Here is a 17,526-nt window from a genome sequence, read left to right as displayed (position 1 = left end):
ATCTTCGAAAAAGTCTATATAACATTTTTTGGGTAAAATTTAACTATCTATCGATTCCGAGGTTATTTGTTTGAGGTTATTTCCACTCTTGAGGAGGAGTGATACTCACCCCCAGGGCAAAAGCACACACATCGGCACACTATCACTTTTTTTATTTAACTCTTTGTCTACGTATATGCCAAATTTTATGACAATACATGCGGTTCTTTAAAACTCTGAGCAAAAAAACGTGTCTAAATGGACTATCTATTTAAATTAATTAGATTTGCCCAAAGCTAATTTCACTTTTTTTTCTTAATAAGCAGGCCAAGGAATTTTCAATTATTCATGTTCTTAATTAGGATTATCTATCTTTCATTGGACGAAGAATATATTATTTAGATTGTTGTAGTCTTGATTGTCTGAATCGTTTTCTAATTCTAACTCTTCTTCATTGTACGGTGACAATAACACTACGTCGTCTAGTGCAATTTCATATCTCCCCAAATTATCTATTTCTCCTAAAATATCATTTACCGTAAAAGGACGTTTCCTAAAACAAAATAAAGTTGTTTGCATTTCAAGGGCCCAATACAAGGAGTCGTTAACAAATTGTGAAAATAGATGCTGACAACAGCGTAAGCTTTGAATGTTCAAGATATAACCTCACATTCATACACACCTAACAAATATATTTATGTAAATATAAGGTAAACAAATAATTGGATTTCGTAAGTCCTAGGTTTTTAACCAAAGTAATCGAAAGTAGAACCGGTCGATAAAATTGATATTTGAACTCTTCGTGTAACTTTGCGTCGCTTGTTATACAATTTTACTAATTTTGAGTCAGTTTTACTAAATTTTGGGTCATCATTTTTTAAACAGGAATGACTTCAAAATCGGAATTGAAGATGCAAACTCGACTTTTCAATACGCTTCGACCGATGTGTTACATGTACTATTTCTGTGACTATAATGTGACACTTCTGGTTAAAACTTTTTAACCGGAAATGATAAAAAAACCAAAATTTTTCATTTGTTTTCATTTTGCTAAGGTACGTCGAATGATATATCGCTTATACTATTTCGGTGTCTTTAAACAGTACGGTAGCAACTCTACAAACGGAAGTCCTATGTCAAATTTCTCATATTTAATACCATACTTGGGTTATAAGCTTTCATTCGACACCTCATTTGTCATTCGGTCTGTATTAAGAAAGGAGGAGTTTTATTTGCGGACGGACGGACAGACGTACAGACAGTCATGAAACCGGAAGTATATATTTGTTCTCGCCTTGCGAAGGAGCGTCGAATACTATATCACTTGTACTATTCCGGTGACTTTAAAACAGTACCTACTTCTAGTAGCATTTCAAAAGCCGGAAGTCCTAGATCAAATTTCTCACCTTTAGTACCATCCTTGGATTATATCTTTCTTTCGACACCTCATTTGTCATGCTACCTGGTATAGTGACGAAGGAGTTATATTGTCGGTCAAATGGGCAGACGGACAGACAGCCTAGCTCAAATCTCTCTCCTTTAGTACCATCCTTGGATTATAAGCTTTCATTTGACACGTTATTTGTCATTCTACCTGGTATCATGACGGAGGAGTTGTGTTTACGGACAGACAAACGGACGTAGATAATTCAATGATTTAACAAAATTTCAAAATTGGTGAAAACAATATTTAATAAAATAAGTAGTTACCAATAATTACTAAAAGAAGACCTTGCCGACTATAAAGTATACCAGTACTTTTCTTAGCTAATAATATAAACATAATGCGAAAATATAGTTTGATAATTGAAATTTTGAGTATCAGTTTTGAAACCTTGTGGGTCATCAACGATTCCTCAGCCTCTTCTGGGTTAACTACTTTATTTAAAGGGAATAAACTATAGTTTTATTAAAAAAAGACTTTATATTTGATGTTTAGACTTCATTTGGGAAATTGTTGTCCGGATAAACATTAAATAAATTACTTTATTTTGTTTTTGAACATCAGAAAAAAAATATATTTCTTAAATTTTTTAAATTTCTTTTCTGCGTGCTTTAAAACGACAATTTAGATCATATAATACATTTTCAAGCAGATAACATTAAAATTGTATTGAGAGTATTTTTGAGTTGCATTACTCAGACTACTTTATTCGAAGATAGTAGTTCAGAGTTTACATAGTGCATTTCAATAAATGCAATCACTATATAACCGTTTAACAGAGAAAATAATGAGAGGACGTGATTTAATAAACGTTTAACAGAAAAAATAATGAGAGGACGTGATTAGTAGTTAAAAAAATTTAAACCGTAATATCCCATCATGAGAACAAAATTCTAAAAATTATTAACCCGGCACCGGCCACGTGGCTTTGCAAGGCGCCAAATGCCACGTGGGGTGCTCACAGCACCCCTTAAAAATATAGTTACATATTGTCAGAAGGGATGCACAGAATAAGTAATGGACTCCTAAGTCAAAACACCAAACTAGGATGGATAGTTTCGGGGATAGCACAAGAAAAGGAGACTACAAAAGCAGAAGTATGCTGTATGATATCCAGACAAGAAATGGACATAAAAATAAAGAAATTCTGGGAATTAGAACAAGTAAATCAAGAAACAAGTTTATCAGTAGCAGAACAAGAATGTGAAGAAATGTATCGACAGACAGTAAAAAGAAATGATGAAGGGAGATACGAAGTGAGAATTCCGTTTAGGGAAGACGTCACAAAGTTAGGAGGATCTAAGCAGCAAGCATTCGCCAGATTGATGCAACTAGAAAGGACGTTTACAAAAGACAAACAGTTAGAAGCGAATTACAGACAATTCATGGAAGATTATGAAAACCAAGGTCATATGGCAATAGCAGAAAACCAGGGAGACGGTTACTACCTACCTCATCATCCAGTGAGAAAGGAGGACAGTACTACAACAAAAATAAGAGCCGTGTTTGATGCATCAAGTAAAAGCTCATCAACAGTAAGCTTGAATGATATTATGCACACAGGGCCAAAATTACGACAGGATTTGACAGATATACTATTAAGATGGAGATCCCATAAGGTAGCATACTCAGCGGATCTGGAGAAAATGTTTAGACAGATCAGAATGGCAGAAGAAGACCAAATGTATCAAAAAATACTCTGGAGAAAGGACACAAAGATCGAGTGCAAGAACATAAATTGAAGACGGTGACATACGGCACGGCCGCAGCACCATTTTTAGCGTTAAGAACAATACAACAATTACAAGAAGATGAAGGAGTGAATTTCCCTATGGCATCGAAAATAATAAAAGAAAATATGTATGTAAACGACATCCTAGGAGGAGCGGAGACGTTAAAAGAAGTAGAAGCAGCCCAAAAGGAACTAATACAACTTTTCAAAAAGGTGGATTTACACTTAGAAAATGGTTGAGCAACGAAGAAAAAATAATGGAGAACGTACCGGAAGAAATGAGGAATGTAGACTCCAAAGCATTCAAGCAAAAAGAAGTACGAAAGACGTTAGGAATACATTGGTCACCTAAAGAAGATACAATCAGATTCAAAATAGAAATAACGACCACAAAGAAAATAACGAAAAGACACATACTGTCAGAAGTAGCAAAACTATATGACCCATTAGGATGGATAGCACCAGTAAAAATTCAGGCGAAAATGTTCATACAAGAACTTTGGGAGCAAAAGACCAGTTGGGATAAAGAATTAACTAGCACGCAACAAAGACGGTGGAAAGCATATCAGGCACAATTAATAAATCTTGAGAAAATAACAATACCCAGGTGGAACAATTTAAATAAAACAATCAGAGTAGAACTACATGAATTCGCAGATGCGTCTCTGACAGGATATGGAGCGGTAATTTATTCAAGGGTGCTAGGCCCGGAAATTAAAACGAATCTAATGATAGCAAAATCGAAAGTCGCACCATTGAAAGGGAAAACGACATTACCAAGATTAGAATTGTGTGCCGCGGTACTATTAGCAAATTTAATGAAGAAAACCCTACCAGCATTGAACAGGGAGAACACGGAAGTATATGCATGGTCAGACTCAACAATAACCCTGGCTTGGATAAAGGGATCGTCAAAAAGGTGGAAAATGTCCGTCGCCAACAGAGTAGAGGAGATAAAAGGAGTTATAGGGCCAGAAAATTGGCATAAAGTGAATACGAAAGAAAACCCAGCGGACATCCTCTCACGTGGAAGTACCGCATCAGAGTTATTAGAAGCAGAGTTATGGTGGAAGGGACCAACTTGGCTGACAAGTAAAAAAGCACTTAGGCTGACGGCAGAGGAAATACCTGAAACAAATGAGGAGGAAGCCAAAACGAAAGTAACGGCGCACATGGCAACGATAAAGGAAGACATATGCGAGAGATTCTCGAATTTAGAAAGAATGAGAAGAGTAGTATCATATTGTATGATATTTGCAAACAACTGCAGAAAGAAGGACAAAAATCAAGGACAACTTACAGTCCGAGAATTAGAGGAAACATTGTTAAAAGTGATAAAGCTCACACAGCACACCAACTTCAAGCAAGAAATCAAAAAGCTGGAGAAGAAACAGCAACTAGACAGGAAGAAAAAACTAGCATCATTGGTACCATTCCTGGATAAACAAGGGATTCTAAGAGTCACGGGAAGTCTGAGGTACACGAATCTACAGTACGCGGAAAAACATCCTATAATTTTACCAAAGGTCAGTGCACTAACAAAATTAATTATATCGGAGAGTCATACAAGAAATCTACATAGCGGGCTACAACAGACATTACAGTACACAAAGAGGAAATATTGGATAATAAACGGAAGAAGAACTGTGAAAAATCAACTAACTAAATGTATAAAGTGTAGGAGGTATAAAAGTTAAGTAGCACAACAGTTAATGGGAGATCTGCCGAAGGACAGAGTGAACCCGAGTCATCCCTTTACGAATACAGGGATAGATTATGCCGGGCCGATAAAAATAAGTACTACGAAAGGCAGAGGACAAAGGAGTTATAAAGGATACATTGCAGTATTTGTGTGTCTGTCAACAAAGGCAGTACACCTCGAGGTAGTAAGTGATATGTCTACAGATGCATTTATTGCGGCGTTCAAAAGATTTACGGCACGCAGAGGACAGTACATCAACATTTACAGTGACAACGGAACCACATTCGTAGGAACGGCAAATTTACTGAAAAAAGAAAATCAAAACATAGAGGACGAGATAAAACAAGGATTAGTTGCACTAGGCACCCAGTGGCATGTATTACCTGCATATGCGCCACACTTCGGAGGATTGTGGGAAAGCGCAGTGAGAATAAAGAAATATCATTTGAAAAGAATCATAGGGGAAACCGTATTAACATATGAAGAACTGAGTACGGTGCTAACACAAATAGAAGCCTGTATGAATTCGAGACCATTATGTGGATCATCAGAAGACCCAGAAGGGAAAATAGCAATTACACCAGCTCACTCCCTTATGAAACCGGAAGTATATATTTGTTCTCGTCTTGCGAAGGAGCGTCGAATAATATATCACTTGTACTATTCCGGTGACTTTAAAACAGTACCTACTTCTAGTCGCATGTCTAAAGCCGGAAGTCCTAGATCAAATTTCTCACCTTTAGTACCATCCTTGGATTATATCTTTCTTTCGACACCTCATTTGTCATTCTACCTGGTATAGTGACGAAGGAGTTATATTGTCGGTCAAATGGGCAGACGGACAGACAGACTAGCTCAAATCTCTCTCCTTTAGTACCATCCTTGGATTATAAGCTTTCATTTGACACCTTATTTGTCATTCTACCTGGTATCATGACGGAAGAGTTGTGTTTACGGACAGACAAACGGACGTAGATAATTCAATGATTTCACAAAATTTCAAAATTGGTGAAAACAATATTTAATAAAATAAGTAGTTACCAATAATTACTAAAAGAAGACCTTGCCGACTATAAAGTATACCAGTACTTTTCTTAGCTAATAATATAAACATAATGCGAAAATATAGTTTGATAATTGAAATTTTGAGTATCAGCTTTGAAACCTTGTGGGTCATCAACGATTCCTCAGCCTCTTCTGGGTTAACTACTTTATTTAAAGGGAATAAACTATAGTTTTATTAAAAAAGACTTTATATTTGATGTTTAGACTTCATTTTAGAAATTGTTGTCAGGATAAACATTAAATAAATTATTTTATTTTGTTTTTGAAAATCAGAAAAAATATATTTCTTAAATTTTTTAAATTTCTTTTCTGCGTCCTTTAAAACGACAATTTAGAATTTAGATAATATAATACATTTTCAAGCAGATAACATTAAAATTGTATTGAGTGTATTTTTGAGTTGCATTACTCAGACTACTTTATTCGAAGATAGTTGTTCATAGTTTACATAGTGCATTTCAATAAATGCAATCACTATAACCGTTTAACAGAAAAAAAATTGAGAGGACGTGATTAGTAGTAAAAAAAAATTAAACCGTAATATCCCATCATGAGAACAAAATTCTAAAAATTATTAACCCGGCACCTGCCACGTGGCTTTGCAAGGCGCCAACTGCGAAGTGCGGTGCTCATAGCACCCCTTAAAAATTTTCTGTGATCTACTTGTTTAAAAAACAAAATAATGTGTTGAGTAACAGAAGAATATAAAAAAACATGTTTTATTGACTTATTAGCCACTAATATGTTATAGAATTTAAAAAATAAAATGAATAAGGTGTCATAAGCAAATTAGCAAGTACCAAGCCATAATAAATGAAGTCAAGTAAAATATATAAAAAATTAAGATTTAGTGAGTATATACTTTATATTAATAATTTAAATCATTTATTTCAATAAAACATGTAAATTTGACCTGTTTATCAAAAATACAAAAAAATTTAAAATTTAAAGTGCCAGATGATGACACACCAATTCGATTTTAGAGCTATAAGTTCACAATGACACTAAATAACCACTTCAAACACTAACACATCTATGCTATATAATATTATAGAAAGCTATTATGACGCACAGCTCAGTTACCAAACTTGAAATACCAAATATTTTATAAAAATGTGTTATGGGGTGCTGGTAGTACCCCACGTGGCAGGTGCCGGGTTAAAAAGAAAATATTAAAACTATGTACTGACAATTACTAAGTAAATTATGCAGTGTTCATTTGAAAAAGTTTATTGATATTGAGATACAATTAGTGGAGTCAATGAAGGTGGATATGAGTTATTACCTCAGATTTCGTTGAACCTCCATCGATTTTCATAAAAATTGGTGAATGGTTAAAGAATACCTCAAGGGACAAAGGTGACATAGTGCGAACTTGCGCTTTTTGCATTTTAGGGGTGAAATACATCCCGTTTTTAAAAATTTTTTTTTAGATTTCTGAAAGTGCAGTCACTATAAGTTTTTACTTCCTATTATGTTGAACCTTCATCGATTTTCATGAAAATCAGTAAGTAGTTAGAGGATATCTCAAGCAATAAAAGGTATATAGCATCAACTTGAGCTTTTGCATTTTAGGGGTGTAAAACACCCCTACTTTTTAAATTGTAAAAAATGCAGATTTCCGCATTATGGCGCAAGTAATCTCGTTTAATTAAGAAAAATAAATATTTTTTTATATTTATGTGCATGAATTACATTTTTTTTTTAATTTTTGAAACCTTATAGCAACTAAAAATCCGAAAATTAACAAGTCGAAAATCACGAAAACCTTATTCTTCTATATTTCTGAAAGTGTAGTCACTGAATGTTTTCACCCACGATTTCTTTGACCCTTCATCGATTTTCATGAAAATTGTTGATTAGTTAGAGGATACCTCAAAAAACAAAAGTGATATGGCACCAAGTTGCGCTTTCTGCATTTTAGTGGTGAAATCCACCTTTTTTTTAATGATAAAAATGCAGATTTCAGCATTCTGGCCCAAGCAATCTCGTTTAATTAAGTAAAATAAATATTTTTTTACATTTATGTGCATGATTTATAATTTTTATTAATTTTTTAAACCTTATAGCAACCAAAAATCAGAAAATTAGCAAATCGACAATCACGAGAAAAATTAATCTTTTATATTTCCAAAAGGCAGTCACTGAAGGTTTTCACCCCTGATTTCGTTGAACCTCCATCAATTTCCATGAAAATTGGTAAGTAGTTAGAGGATACCTCAAGAAACAAAAATGATGTGGTACTAACTTGCGCTTTTATCCTGGGGTGCATGTTACCCCTCCTCATGGGTGAACATTATTTTATTAAAAATAACCCCATAATTAGATAGAGGAGTAAATTCTAAGCAAATTTTCTTTTATCAAGTTTATAAATTTTTTATTTAAATAATATTTCATAATTTAGTAAAATATTATTGGTACAGTAAAACCTGACAATAACGGCCACTAAAAATAGAAAACAATTGGCCGTTATAGAAATGCGGCCGCTAATGCTAGGTTTTCTTTTCCACAAATACATAAAATATAATTGAAAATTTATTTATTTTAGTAATTAAAGCAAATCTTATTCAATATAATTCTACAAACAAACGGAACATACTAAAACTAAATTCAATTTACTACAATATAAAACAATATCTATACGAAAAAACAACTACAAGAAAAACAGAATTTTTGTTTGTTTTATATTTTTTTAGATAAACGAAACATACTAAAACTAATTTAGTATAGGTAATACATAATATAAAACAACATACTATAGCTACTACGAAAAATACGCTTATCACTAAAGTATCGTCGTGCTTCCATGCTATATTCAACAAAACCAACTTGGTAGGGCCTTTAATTAGATATCGCAAATCACTTTGGCTGATTTTGTCTGCATATTATATTTGAGGAATCCCTTTTTTTTGGGAGAATGGATATAGGACATTTCTCGAGTATGAATTCACATTCATGGTATATCGTTGCTATACAGGGATAATAATCTGTGCAATGTTATGGTACAGGCTACGTTAAATATGAAGTAAATGTGGAAGATACTGGTTATTCATTTCAATTTAATTTGATTGTTTTTTAATCGTTTACAATATTTAAAATAATTAAAGACATAAAGTTAGGGATTTCAAAAATAAATTCAGTTCTCACTGGCAGGTTGGGAAATAATAAAGTGCCATACAATAGCATTTCATTACAATGCTCATTACAGGCATTACAGGCTGCTCCGTTTGAGAAAACTCATACTCCCAAACTTTGAGAAAACACTCATTCAGTTTCGACCAACCCTGTATTAGCTAAAATTAAACGTTTTGCTAGATTAATAATTTTTAACAATAATAGATTATATTAAAAATCACATAAACATAAATTGATTTTCTGATGTCAAATCACTACAATTATACAGGGGGTGAATGTTGCTATGAAATTTGAAAATAAAAACGTAATTATCTTTTAAACTACTTCGTATAACATCACAAAACCTGATATTTTAAGAAATAAAACATAGAGGAGAATCCAAAAATGTAAAAATATACAGGGTGTTCCATTAAACAAAAGAAAATTTTGTTTCATCCTGTCAATATGGGTGGCCCTGTATATTTGGATATGTATTTAAATTCTGATATTATCTATGCCCCAATCTCACCTAAATAAACTTTTTTCGTATCTCCTACAACAAACTACTAATAGGACTTCCCACAACCTGTATACATACAAAATCTCCGCTATAAAATTTTTTCAAAGAAAATGTTATTGGATTTTTAAAAATAACTCCGTTAAATTTTGAAATATGAGACTTATCTAAAAACCATTACAAAGCTAAGTAAAAGTTCTATAACACTGTATTAAACATAATTTTCTAAATCCTTTATTTTTTTAAAATACAAGGTGAAATGGCCCCGGTTACATGGTTCTCACAGTAAAATATAGGATTTAAATGTTTCTATCTCGGTTATTTTTTGTCGTAAAAAAATATTAAAAAAAGAAAAAGCTTAAATAAAGTTAAAACTAAAATTTTGTTTTCTACCATTTTTTAAGTATATCCAGTATTTTTTGAGTTATTATCAAAAGAAAATGAAATTCACGAAAATTTGAAAAATTCTAATTTTTTTTAATCGTATTTTTTTTCAATTATATGCATTCTAAACCGGTCAAAATTGTTGAAGTTATTACTCATGTAAAAATAAACAAAGTTTTAAATAGGTTACTATAAATTTTAATTTTTGTGGAAATGACGTATGTTTCATTTTTCATTCTTCCCTAAAAAATCTGAAAGGGTCCTCTTATGTCCATCATAACTTGCTTAATTTTGATGCTATCGACTTCTTATATAGCTTTTTGATAGTTACCTTTAAGTATTTTATTAAAATGTTTAATATCTATATTTAACAAAGCGCATCGTTTTCCTGTTATTTAAGCTTGAATACTAAGATTTGAGTACTCGCGGAAAAAAAATATACATTCAATTGCATATAACTCACTTTGTATATGTAATAAAGGATTTTTCGAATAGGAAGCTTATTTACTTTTATATTATCTTCGATTTTGGTAATAACAACTTTTTTGAAGAAACTTATGGTTTTTGAGTTATTTATGAAAAACTGCTTTAAAACACGGATTTTTTTCAGGAAAAATCAAAACTTTTGATCTTTAATAACCCAAAAACTATTTATTTATTGAAATAACTTTATATAACAAATTTTACTTATAATTTGTTCCTCTATCGATTAGTGGTATTATTTTTAATAAAATAATTTTCACCCCAGAGAAGGGGTGGCATCCACCCCCAGGGTAAAATCGCAAGTTGGCACCATGTCACCTTTGTTTCTTGAGGTATCTTCTACATACTTACCAATTTTCATGAAAATCGATGGCGGTTCAACGAAATCGGAGGTGAAAACCTTCATTGACTCCACTAAATGCAGGATATTAAAAACATAAATGCCTAGACAAGATTCTTGAATTTAGTTTTGCTTTTATTTTGGATAAAAGCAACTTTGACATGGGATGTCATCATGACGTCGTAATGACGTCACCCATTTGTGTTTTTATCGAAACCTATTTCCCCAAAATTAGTAGTTTTTTAAATAAAAGGTGTTAAAAGTCAAATAATTAGTTGGACAGTTTTAAGAAACTATGTTTAAATTTTGATAGCACTAAGCATAAGCACAGAAATAACACATAATAAAAATAAACCACATAATATCAGAGTGAAACAGTAGTTAATATGGGTGGTTCTGGTACAACATGATGAAAGCACATTTAAAATAACACATAAGTCTTCTATCGTTTAACACACAAAAAATAATCAGTCGAAAAATGAACGAAAGAAGAAAAAATGTCGATTAGGTCAGTAAATATTATAATTACCAAACGATATTTTCATAACTTTTTATGAATGAAGTAAAAGACAGACGTACTCACAATCATTTATTATTAACTTCCGACGACCGGTTTCGCTCGCTATAATATGCAGAGCATCTTCAGGCCAACGGTTACAAGTAAACTAAAAGTTGAATGGGTTACATATATGCGAGTTCATTTTGAATGAAGTAAAAGACATATGTACTCGCAATCAGTGGTGGCCGGTGAGGTAGTGCCATGGAGCCATGGCACTACCTTATTTTTATGCAGAAACATATTCTTTTTATCTTTAAACCGTTTTAATGCTTGTTAATTTTTTGTGTGTATTTCTTTTTTTATATAAATTGTATAAAATCTGGCGACTGTGTAGTGCAATACAACCATCGCCACTCACAGCAGACGGAATGATCGTGCCAAATGCTTATGTGCCTCGTCTGAAAAGAGAAAGATTTTACGGGAATTCTATGTAAGTGGCAGAGATAGAGCTATATTGCACTTTTAATATACGTTTAAATGAGTCTATTCGTGCCTGGCTCGACTGATATTTTTTACTCTGATCATAGTGGATAGAGTGGATCGTAGATCCAAAATGTACGTTTCTTTACGCGCTTTCTCGCTCATTTTTGTATTTATATTTATTACATTTTTAATTATTAAACTTTTTATTATAAATTAATATATTTTTAAATAATTGAAAATTTTTTAATTTTTAATAAAACCCAAGTTAAATTCAGCTTATCGTGATAGTCTAATTAAACATAATGAACAAGTGAATAAGAATAGATATGTTTCAAATCAAATTATAAATTTTATCCATATGGTTTTGTGGAGTTTTCAAGTTAGTTTTGAGAAATCACGACGAAAAGGAAAATTCAGAAAATAGAGGCATCTTTAAGGAACTATTCAATTTTAGCCGAATTAGACAACGACTTAGGTTCATATTCAAAGTTAAAAATCTTTTAATAGTACCTACCTCAAAACAACCCAAAATGAACTCCTTCAGTGCATGTTAGATTTTTATCGCGAGGAAATAAGGAAATAAATTGAAAATTATCTTTGTGTTTCAGTGATTGCCGATGAAACGACAGACGTCGCTGGTGAATTTCAGTTAGTTATAGTTTTCCGATATATGTGTAAAGGGCGATAAGTTGAGAGATTTTGGAGATTTTACTTGCTGGACGGGCATGATGTCAAATCAATCACTGAATTCATTTTAAATGTTTAAATTTCTTGACACCCCAGAAATGGTATATACTTATATAATGTAAAAGTATCCGTACCTATATTTTTAAATTTCTATTTTATACCTTTTTTGACAATATCGTGAACCAGTCACTAAAAATTTAGGCAGCTGACCGAATTCTGGCACTACCTACTTAAAGTGATACCAGCCGCCACTGCTCGCAATCATTTATTGTTAACTTCCGACGACTGGTTTCGCTCTCTATAATAAACAGAGCATCTTCAGGTCAACGGGTACAACTCGCAACAAGTTACCGTTGACCTGAAGATGCTCTGCATATTATAGAGGGCGAAACCGGTCGTCGGAATAATAATAACAATAAATGATTACGAGTACTTCTGTCTTTTACTTCATTCAAAATGAACTCGCATATGCAACCCATTCAACATTTTATGAATTTTGATTTAGAATTTAAAAAACATATTTAGACTTGCAATCTATTTTCAATATTAATTATAAAAATAACATGTTTATAATCCAATAACATAAAGTTGCTGAAGCTGAAAATTGGTTAACGAGCTCTATCGGCCAACTAACTGCTGTTCGTGGGCAATATCCAAGTTTAATATTAGCATATTTCACAGTTTTTGTTTGATCAGAACAACATCTAATTTTCGGAAAACTTTAAGTAATTCCTTTGTAATAGAAATCCCCGCGCCAGTTACAACAAAACAACTTTATAGTCTCTAACATCTGCCCTCGAATTTTCACTCCAGAACTTTCTCGTTAATTTCCCTAGTTTCTTTCGTCTTAACAAACTTTTTTTAACACTTCCTTTCGAACAAAAAGCAAATTAAGTATTAACTAAGTCTCCGTGCGAAATTCTGCTTCCTCCAACACATGACGAAAACCACAACGGTCGAAGTATAGACTAGGGACTCCAGGAACTTTAACTGGAATTGCACAAAGAAAATGTAAGCGCTCGGCAAACTAAATTAATAGTTGAACCTGTTGGTAATTGTAACAGGAGTAATAGCTAGGGAATGACTCAATAAATGTATGAGAAAAGTAATACAATATATTACATGAATTATTGATTTTATTTATAATTAGGGTAAGTATTTGTAAATAATTCCTCGCTCTGTGTTTTGATAACATTTTTACCACTGCGCAAAAAAGTTTCTGCTTACAAATAAACATAAGGAATGAAAAGACGTGATTGAATGTGATATGTCATAAACAAATTTCAAAAAGGTCTTCTCTTTTCTCTTTCATCTTTTAGAGATGTCCAATCTCAAGATTTTCTCGTGGAATATTGAGAACCAAGGTCGATTTTCTTGAAAATTTAGATTTAGGTAGTAATTATAACCTTTGTCAAAATCTACCCTATGCAGAACTGCGCTTTTGCCTTGGGGGTGAAAACAGCCCCATCTAGCGGATGAAAATTGTTTAATCAAAATAACTATGGAAATCGGTAAAGTGACGAATTCTGAGTAAATTTTGTTCTATAAAACTTTTTTTGCAAAATTGACACGTTCCAAGTTATTTGCGATTGAAACTATGCATTTTTCTTTCAAAAAAACTCACGTTTTATAACCGTTTTTCATGAATGATTTAAAAAAGTTTAATATTATAGAAAAAAAATTCAGAACAAAATTGTAGCTAATAAAAAAACAAAGCGACTCGCTTCTACAAGACCTATGTATATAGGCCAGGGTAATAATACAAAAATATGCCCTGTTCGTGACACTTCAGCAGTCAGGGTACTGAAGCGTTTTTTCGACAGGTAATACCTATAGGAACAAATGGGCCATGTTAAACAAAAAGCAACCAACCCTCAATTTGTAAATTAAGAGAAAATTAACCTTTTATGTTTTTCTAAATATTTAATTTTCCGTCGTATTTTTTTAAACGATAACTTCACTAATCCATAGTTTAATTTTAGAGCAATTTTATCATAGTAGTATCAAAATTATCCTAATAAATTTTTACAAAAAAAAAAATATTGAGGGTTGGTTTCTTTTTGCTGTTGGAAATATATCTAATAAAATACAATCTGCAAAATCCAACCAACCCACACAATCCATGAATAAAACCGAATAATTTCAGTCAACTCAGTAATACCATACAGTAGAATTTCTACTATTAAACATAATATCAATACAAATAAAAAATATGCGATAATCAGTCAAAACAACAAACCATAATATTTAAAAAGTAAGATAAACATAGCCTTAATCCTAAAACTTACCATTTTCTGCAATTTCGCGAGCCGCTTTAATTATTTTAACAGTTCTTGGTTTAAATATTTATAAATATGTATAAAATATTTTAATATTTAAGCACGAACTAATATTGGTCAGTACCTACACGTAAAAACAAAAAGATGCAATATTCCAGGAACCGTAATCGGCATAACAATATCAACCCACTTGGCTGGTACTTTTCGACAGTGCAATGTAATAATAAATATGTTCAGTCCAGTGATACACACAAACAATCCAAGTGGGTTGGTTGTCTTATGCGAAATCTTAAGTGAACTATTATTAAACAGAAATATATTTTTTTTTTATTTAAATTAACGTGCATGTGACATCTATGGTCATTAGCACGAGTTGCAGTTTACATGGTAATATTATGAATTACAAATTATAAATATATAGTTAACATTATAACATAAGTAAAGAAAGATCAGTTAACAATAATTTTTTTTTTATTAGAAAAAGAAGTCGCATCCACCAAAAGGTTATTAGCGACGGAACAAAATATAAATAACAAAAGTAAACAACTACAGGTTGTACAGAATGTTTATGGATTTTAGATAATTAACTATATTGTCGCAGGAATAGTTTTGACCTAGAGCCTGTGGTAGAGCGTTTGGGATCTTGTAGCGCTGTCTTTCTTGGTCATATTTACTACAAACTATTAAAAAGTGTTCGACTGTTAATCGGACATTACACTGATCGCATATAGGTGGATTACTCTTTGTGAAAAGGTAAGAGTGCGTTAACCTGGTATGTCCTAGACGTAAACGCGCAACCGCAATTTGTTATCGTCTATTGCGCGACGATGGAAACCACTGAGACACATTATTTTTTATTTTATTTAACTTAGAATTAGATTGAGACCACTCATTTCGCCACAAACACAACACTTTATTTTTAAAATAAGCTTTTAAGTCACTGGAAACACACTTGTCTATCGGCTCCGAAAAATCACTTAAAATTGCCTCTCGTGCAGTCCTGTCAGCTTCTTCATTTCCTGTTATTCCGACGTGTGATGGAACCCATACAAATTGAACGCTTCTTCCATGTTCATGAGCTTGGGAAAGCTGGTATTTTAGCAACTTTTCAAAAGGATGTTTCGGAAAAATGTGTTTTAATGAGTTTAGAGAGCTAAGGGAATCTGTTATGATCAGGGCTTTGGTGAGTGTAAGCTCGTTAAGAAGTTTCACAGCACGGTATATGGCGTAGAGTTCAGCTGAAAATGTGCTACATGCTGGGGGTAAACGAAAAAGAAGATTGTTTTCTGAAGAAACGATTGATGCCCCCACACCGTCTTCGAACTTAGACGCATCTGTGTAGATTTTATGGTAGTCGGGGGTACTTATTTATGAGGTCCTCGAACTTGGAACGAATCAGAGAATGGTGTGTATTAGATTTATCGAAATACTCCAGAGATGCATCACAGGTTGGTAAATCGATCAGCCAAGGCTCGGGGTATTTAATATCCGAGGAGAAAACCTCCGGAAAATTAATGTTTAGGTTTTGAAGTATGGATTTAATTCTTTCGTAATATGGTTTTTTAGTATAGCGGATATCTTGGAATATGTTTACATATTTGTTTGTAAAAGTGTTTTGATATATTGGCTTTGAAATATTGCAAGCAACTGAGGCTGCATGTGATAGAGCGAGGTACATGCGGCGGTGATGTAGCGATGGTTCTCCTAAAAGAGCATAAATGCTGGATACAGGCGAAGTTGGGAAAGCCCCTAGGATTAATCTAAGACTTTTATTATGAATAATATCTAATGATTTCAGTAGAGATTGATTAGCAGTGGAATAGGCAATTGCTCCATAATCTAGCTTAGAACGTATTAAAGATTTATACAGGAGGAGTAGAGTGGATTGGTCTGAGCCCCAGTTTTTATTACAGAGAGATCTTAATACATTTAATCTTTTATTACAGGAAAGGATGAGTTGTGAGATGTGATTTTTCCATGTTAACTTTGAATCGAAGATTAAACCCAAGAATTTGTGGTGATCTCTAAACTCCAGCTGTTTCTCATACATTCTTAGGTTAGGAGGTTGTGGCAAGGGGCTTGAAGAGAATACAACTCCTATTGATTTTTCTATTGAAAATTGAAAACCTGTAAAGTTGGACCAATTTTCGAGAGTATCTAAAAAGTTTTGAAGAATTGACGACATTGAGGAAATATTTTTACCTTTAATAGATACCACTAGGTCATCAGCGTATAAACGAGCCTGTAAGGGTGCTTGAATGTTTTTGATGATGTCATTTATTGCTACCAGAAATAGTGTTGGACTGAGTATGGATCCTTGGGGTGTACCATTTTCCAAACTATAAATATTTGAAAAGATATTATTTATTTTTACTTGAAAAGATCTGTTATTTAAAAAGTTTTGGATGAAAGCAAGGCAGTGACCTTGAATATTCCATTTATGAAGTTGTCTCAAAATGTTGTACTTCCAAGCTTTATTAAATGCACGTTCTAAATCAAAAAATATAGCAACACATTTTTGGTTTGTAGCAAGAGCTTCATGTATTTCACTTTCCAAGTCTAAAATGTTGTCTGTGGTTGACCGATCTTTTCTAAAGCCATTTTGTTCGGAGATTAAGAAATTAGAATTTTCTAAAACCCATGAGAGCCTGGAGTTAACAATATTTTCTAGTAATTTGCAGATTGTTGATGTCAGAGATATGGGTCGATATGATTCTGGGTCATATTTAGGTTTATTAGTTTTTAGGAGAGGAATGACTATTGCATTTGACCAAATAGCTGGCCATTGGTGGTGAAGCCAAATTCTGTTGAATATGTT

This window comes from Diabrotica virgifera, chromosome 2, assembly GCF_917563875.1.
Source record: "Diabrotica virgifera virgifera chromosome 2, PGI_DIABVI_V3a".
Taxonomy (NCBI): Eukaryota; Metazoa; Arthropoda; class Insecta; order Coleoptera; family Chrysomelidae; genus Diabrotica; species Diabrotica virgifera.
This window is presented reverse-complemented; position numbering follows the sequence as displayed.